The 7500-nt window shown below is 37.7% G+C and overlaps 1 pseudogene; it reads left to right on the top strand.

The window, feature by feature from the left end:
- The window catches only part of LOC122362011, a 53831-nt pseudogene that overhangs the window by 45475 nt on the left and 856 nt on the right, over window positions 1-7500 (top strand).

Here is a 7500-nt window from a genome sequence, read left to right as displayed (position 1 = left end):
GCTGTGGAATTGGCAGAGTGCTGACAACTTTACACACGAAGCAAAAAGTCTTTGTTAGTTACTCATGAAGAGTCTCATCGCTATTCTATTCAACAGTGTAAACCTGAAGTCACCCTCACTGTTTCTCAATACCAAATACTTTTATTATTATTACTAAGGGGTCCTCGGATGCAAAATTAATATTACAAGTAGTTTGACCATAAATGCGTGTTGGACGTGGTTCGTGTCCATCCTATAATGATAAAAACCCAAGCAGTGTTTTTTAATGTAATCTTTGTTAATCCTCTTCTCAAATCAGGCTGTTCTGTTCTGCACAGGCCCTCCCACAATAGTCGCATTGACAGGAGCGTCTTACCTAGCCCCGCCCCGAGTGATCTGTCATCAGTCTGTCCTTGTGTTGACAAGATGTCTCTGATTAAGTGATGGGAGGCGCTTTAGTTATCGGATGTTTAATGACTATAGCAGTCGCCATTTACTCCAGACATCTGAAGACACAGAGGATTAACATTACTTTCATGTTCAAAGGAAGTGCTCTGATCTTCTAAATGCGCCCATGTTCTATCATTCACGATCGAGCTTCATTTACAGAAGATGTGGTCCTTGCAAATCGTCTCTCCTAATAACATGCTAGTTAGCCAGTTTCGCGGGTCAAGTTTACGGCCTGCTCATCACTCGCTTCAGCTAATGGCTGATCTTTTGCCCTATCGAAGGATATCGCTGTGCCTCTTTGCCAGGCATGAAGGAGTAGGCGCTGATGTGTCGAAAAGAAGCGAAGTGGAAAACTATGAAACGTATCTAACTATGTTCAGAATAGCATAATACCACACTGTTGCTAATTCCCTGCAGTGGGCACGCTTTTCTTTCATGGATGAAATACCAGGATCACTAGCACGTCGAATGTGCTCCAATACACTGTGATTATTACTGTAGTAGTACATTGCTACTTGAGAAAGGTCAGAGTTCTCAAAAATGAGGAAAGGATACTAACAGGTCTCTTTCTTTGTGGTTACAGTCTGATGATCTGGATCCTTCCAGGACATTCTCGAGGACAGCGACACACACCGATGTCGGCATTCCCAGTCCCAAACCCAAATTTCTCCTCTGCAAAGAAAGCAAAAGGACCTGATAACGTAAGCACGGCAGTGGAATGATGCGACGCCTACCAGTTCCTCTTTCTTTATCTTCTCCACTACTGCATGCCACACGATCGAACATAAACGTAGAGGCGCGCTTAGAGTACACTTGGTTTTTGAGCGCTTTTATGGATTTAAAACATCAATTTATTCGAGCCATCCATTCGCTGGGATGCTATTTAGACTCGCACGCCTTGCAGACAGTGAAGCTAAACTGAAACAATGAACTAGAAATAAAGCAACATCATAGATTTGGGCAACACTTTGCATTAACAACCAATCAGAGCTCACGCTCAACTAGGCACAACTGCATAGGCTGTTACTGGACCAAAAAGGTAATCAAATTAGGGGCTGTCAATTTTACAGATTCATGTAATGGTTTAAAGATAAACGAAGGAACAAGCTTTCATTTTCTTATAATATGCATTTATTTTCAGTATCATTTGCTCTGGGCGCTTCCAAATGATACGATTTATTTTTGCAAACCCATCCAAACAGTGATTAGTTGATTTGATTTAATTGAGTGTTTGTGAGCTAGCGGCAAGGAACTAATCTGCATTTTCATTCAGACCAACAGGCAATATGCTAATGTTTCACGTTGACTCCAGCATGAAGCGGCGTGGGGACTTAATCTCATACGCGCGCGCTTCAGGTTTAAAGCGCTAAAATTCGCTTAGAGCGCTCATTTAGTCAACGAATGTAGAGAAATAAAAGATAAAATTGCTTTAATTGGCCGGCAGTAAGAATTACTAAACATGACGGTGATCCTTTTGTGGTAAAATGTTTCGCTTGTAAAAACTTTCGCGGTAAAGATTTCTTATGTAAAGATTTTTCAAGCAAGTGAAGTTAAGCAATGAATCTACACGAATCGTGGTTTTATTAATCAACATATAATTAACCCGATCGGTAATCTAACTCCAATTGGCAGCCTCAATAAAAGATTTCAGGTCTTTTCAGGACTCCATTGAAGTGTTGCCATTTCTTTTAGCTTCGTAATATAATATTTTGTTTCCTTTATTATGATTTTGGGCCTTTTATTCTTGCTCTATTTTTCTGGAGACAGATGTCCAACACCAGGTGTGATGGGAGTGGCTCACGTAACCGCAATTACGCCGCATAGAAGGTGTGACTCCATTTTCTAATGGTGGTTCAGTCCAATCAATTTATTGTTTTCAGCTTACTTCAACTATGCTGTCAGGAAAATGTTAGACACTCCCTCTCCATGTTAACCTAATACTTCACCAGGGATAAGTGCTAATTTCAAGAAAAAATATGCTTTGCTATTCAGAGGGGTCACTTGCACCATGGCTGTATTGCATTTGCGGTGTTTTCTGAGTGGATTATGTCTGTGCGTGTTTGTTTTCGGTATCAGTAGCAAGTCTGGACCGCCGGCTTTGTTTCGGCTAACATTCATGTGATGCAATCTTTTAGTCTTTCAGGCTGTCCTTTTAGCAGATAAAAGCATTCGGAGTATGATGGCCACCAACCTCACAAGAACTCAAGTAAGGATCAAACTGTTGTTTTCAAAAACAAAAAAGCTATCCCACTTCAGGCCCAAAACACTATGTGCCACAGATAGTGAGAGATACAAAACAGGGAAATGAAGCACAAATTCATTTGAGTGATCAAATACAAATATGACTTTATCAATAGTTTATTCTGAAATATTACTTTATTCATTATGTGATTATCATGTATAATAAATATTTTTTTATAATTATAATAATAATTATTTTATTTGACACTTCATTGCATCACACCATATATATATATATATATATATATATATATATATATATATATATATATATATATATATATATATATTATAATTTTTTTATGTATAAATAAATACAAATATATCTTATGTTTATATATTAAACACACACACACACATATATATATATATATATATATATATATATATACATATACATATTACATATATACATTTAAAAATATATATACTGTATGTGTGTGTATTTATATATACAAAAATAAAATTAAATATACACAGTGCATAAACATAGTTTTTAATGTGATTAATTGTGATTTAAAGAGGAAATAAGAATATACCAAATATCAATGTTAGTCAAATAATAAAAGCAGTTAAAAAGAAGATCCCAGCAGACCTGTGTGTGTCAAAGGTTGTTGTGTGAGGTAGTAGAGCTTCTTCTGAAGACACTTGTTGCACGCTGGGCAGTAACAGGGTGTATTTCTGTCCCAGGTGCCCGACCTCGGCTGTGACGGCTCGACATATCACTGGCAACTACGCTTCACACAGAAGGTAACGTACAATGCTTGTTAAAAATAACACCATTTTCTATAGATAATATACGCTCATTAAATAAAAAGACAAAATTACCGCATTTTTGACGGTTGTGCATACATTTTAAGGCTCACGTTGAAAAAAATGTAAAATTCCTAAATATTACTCTCCGTATACATCTTAAACAAATAAGTACACTTATTTTGGGTGCTGCCTAACATATTAAAGCACATGTAAAATATGTGATTATGCATTTGGGGCTAATATTTTAAATGTACCAAATCACAAATTTGTTTGTCAGCAAATAGATTTAAATAAGCTTGTGAACAGAAATGACTTTAAAGTATATTTAGTTGACCGTGAAATGTGTGTCAGTACATCCAGCAGTTCACTTTAGCCATATTTCACAATGCAACGTAAAATATAGATCTAGCTAAAGTGTGTCAAACACACTCACAAGTATGGCTAAATGCTTTTATATGACTTAAAATAGAACATATTTTCATTTTAGTAAACAACATGAAGTGTAGTGTCTGAAAATCTTGCATTTTGAAGCATCTTATTTCTGCAATAATGCTCTTTTTTTTTTTAAATAGGCTAAAGTATGCTTCATTGTCATAAGGGCTGTTTTTTCCTCAGTTTGTCAGGATGTCCACGGGCTCGGAAAACTGGAATAAAGATAACACACAGTAAAGAGGACAAGGAAGACCAGGAGCCAATCAGGTACTGAATCACTAAACATCCACCTATGAATACAATCATTATTTAATACATTGCTTACTGCTGTACCACCACTCTACCACCTTAACTTCCATATATATTTATATATATATATATATATATATATATATATATATGGAATTTAAAAAAATATTTATATTTACACAATAAGTGCAGTACACAATAAGTAATCATGTAAGCAAAAATATTTTTTTCAATGCGATTAATCGTGGTTAATCATTTGACAGCACTAAAGCAGAGAGTAAAAGTTTACTAGTTTAGTAAAACTACAAAGTTTACTCAAGTGCTCTGATTAATGCATTACCTCCAACCATTAACTAACGCTCATGATATTTTTTATTCATAGCGCCTCTCATATTCACTTTTTATCACATATCACGCCATATTTCACACTAACGTTAACGTTAGTTAAGTATTAACATAACTGTGCATTTAGGTTAACCTCGCATTTTAGGTAGAAAATGCACTACTTAGAGTAGAATGCAAAAAGTTAGATTGAAATACCAGAAACCACTTTCTCTAGGTGTTATTTTAGTATTTGGTCTGAAAGAGAAGCCAGACCAGTGAAACGGTGGATGGTGTTTATGTTTTCAGGTGTCCGGTCCCAGGATGTGACGGTCAGGGTCACATAACGGGCAAATATGCGCCCCACCGCAGCGCTTTCAGGCTGCCCGCTTTAGCTGCCAAACGACAGAAGGACGGCTACATCAACGGATCCCAGTTCACGCGGGAAGGCCGAAGACGGACGGGCATGTCGTAGTCCCACCCAGGCTGCGACGGGCTCTGGACACGCCAGCGCAGCTTCCTGACCCACAGAAGGTTAAACCTAAACAAATTCTCGAACGCTCCTTAAAACTAGCTCAGAGTCAAACCTAACAAAGCATGCGCTCCGGTTAAATATATCTGAAAAAGGTTCATTCATGTCACAAAAGCAACAGAGCTTATGATCAGCAATTATCAATTTATATACTAACAGAAAAACCGAGGACCTTCAGGGCTGTACTGAGAATGAGATGCTAGTGTACTGTGTTGCTATGCATGCTACTTTTTTATTTAGCATCCTCATATAGTGTATATATCTGCATGCATAGAGAACATGTAGCTAGCAAGCAGTATACATACTGCAGACAGAGCTAAGAGGAGTATGGTAGTATGCTATTTAAAGAGCACTAGTCAGTGTTTAGGAGAGCGCCTCTGGTGCTGCAGCAGGTGCATTAATAACAACATACTGTATAGCCAATAAAAAAAAAGGGATCAACTTCTGCAAAGAATATTTTAACATTGTGTTTTGAGGTCGGTGTTTGGAGTTTTTTTTGAAAGACTCTCTTATCCTCATCAAGGCTGCATTTATTAAATCACAAATACAGCAATTGCTGCTTAATGTTTTTGTAATTAACTTTAGAATTCTTTAATGAATGCAAAATCTGAAATAACGCTGCTTAATCACAAATTAATTATCGATAAATAAAGGTATTCTTCTGCTACGCGTGAAAACTAAAAACTGCACTGATCCCAAACCGCTGATCGCAATGTAAACTGTCTTTTCAGAGACCGAAAAGTATTAATAACCTAATATTTCGTGCTCCTCTCTCTCTCTCTTTTTTTTTTTACAGTCTCTCTGGTTGCCCACGTGCCACAGCAGCAATGAAGAAAGCCAGGCTGTCAGGAGTGGAGATGCTCACAATAAAACAGCAAAGGAGCAACGGTAAAAAAAAAAATAAATAAATAAAGTCTCAGATTACATTGTGGAGCTAGGTCACCAGTCACCAAGGTTATTCACTTTAATTAAAGATCTCGTCAACCTCCGTAGTAATACCGGCTGCTACACATCATGGTTTTTAATGCTTGGGAATAATTCAAACCAGCTGAGATTTCAATTTAGTTAGCGTTTTTAACGCACAGGTCCGTGATCCTAACTCTGTCTGTCTGTTCTCGCTCCAGGTTTAGACTGCACGCAGATGTTAAACAGCTGGATGAAGACATAAAGATCTGAACGAATCAAACTCGCAGGTGGAAGCAGATATGATCAAACTCAGAACGCAGGTAAGGTGCTCTTATAAACTGAGATTTTACAATAATTGTTTGCCTGTTTGTTTGGAAAAGTCTCTCGTGCTCCTCCAAGTCTGCGCGTGGTAGATGTATTTAAAAAGTGAAAACAATACAGTGTAAGTTTTATTGCAATTACTGTCTTTAATTTGATCCTACGAATGCAGCCTTAGTGAGCTTCGGACCATCATGGCTATGATTTTTTTGCTTGAACCATGCTCAAATGACCATATTTATATTTCTCATCCAATTATACGCTGGATGTTCTGATTGAAACACCTGCGCCTCTTGCTGTTTGACGTGCAGTATGGGATATGTCTGGTCTGAAATCACGGACCGGCGCTCTTAGGTGTAGTTGTAGTGAATGCGTGAGAAATCAAAGTGAGAAACTTCAGAAATCATGCGGACAGAGATGTCCGCTGAATGTATCCACGACAATCAGCATTCAGTGGTACGGTAACGCTGGTAAAATGCCAGCATAGTCAGAAACGCGCTTTCCTTAATTGTTTTAACTTGCAAAATGCCAGTGCATAGGATAAAAATGATGATATTTAGGGCCAACTGATAACGATCTTCTTGTTTGAGCGATAATTCTGAAAACCGAAACTGTATTGCAGTTTCTACGAAATGATGAAGAACAAATCGCTTCTTGAGCGCAAATCGCGTATTAGTATGATTTCTGAAGGATCATGACACTGAAGACTACAGTAGAGTAAAACAAAATTCATTTTTCTTCATCAAATAAATGCAGCATTAGTGAACATAAGAGTCTTCTTTTAATACATTACTAGCACTGGTGCATATCTAAATACTAGAGTCATAAAAAAAACTGCATTAGGTCTGCATTCGTGTGAAAGTGAGACATTTCTTCCCATTGATCATTTAATACTTTCAAGCATTTCAACGTTCTCAGCAAAACATACGACATTGGGCAGTCTTGCTTGCAAAGCAAACGAGATGATCGCTTATGCAGTTGTGCTCTGAAGACGCTCCCTAGATTTAACATACATCTGCTCGATTCATGTCCCACAGATTACTACACAATGAGTTCTAATCTGGAAGTCCTTAGAGGAAGAAAACAAGGTGATTGAACAGCAAAATGAATTCTCTCCCAGGCCGAGCTGGCTCAGCCTCAGCCATTCACTGATAAACAGTTTAGCTTAATATCCAGCTACCCCACATGGCAGCCGGGCCTCCATCCCCAACCCATAGAGGACAAGTCGTGGACAAAAGAGCTTATTGCTTGATTCTGTGCATTTAGAAAAAAAAATCGCAACACCTTTATTGGGTTCGAGGACGCTGTTCTTGGTA

The sequence above is a fragment of the Puntigrus tetrazona genome, chromosome 17, assembly GCF_018831695.1.
Source record: "Puntigrus tetrazona isolate hp1 chromosome 17, ASM1883169v1, whole genome shotgun sequence".
Taxonomy (NCBI): Eukaryota; Metazoa; Chordata; class Actinopteri; order Cypriniformes; family Cyprinidae; genus Puntigrus; species Puntigrus tetrazona.
Note: the sequence above shows the minus strand (reverse complement) of the source record. Positions and strands in the feature narration are given on the sequence as shown.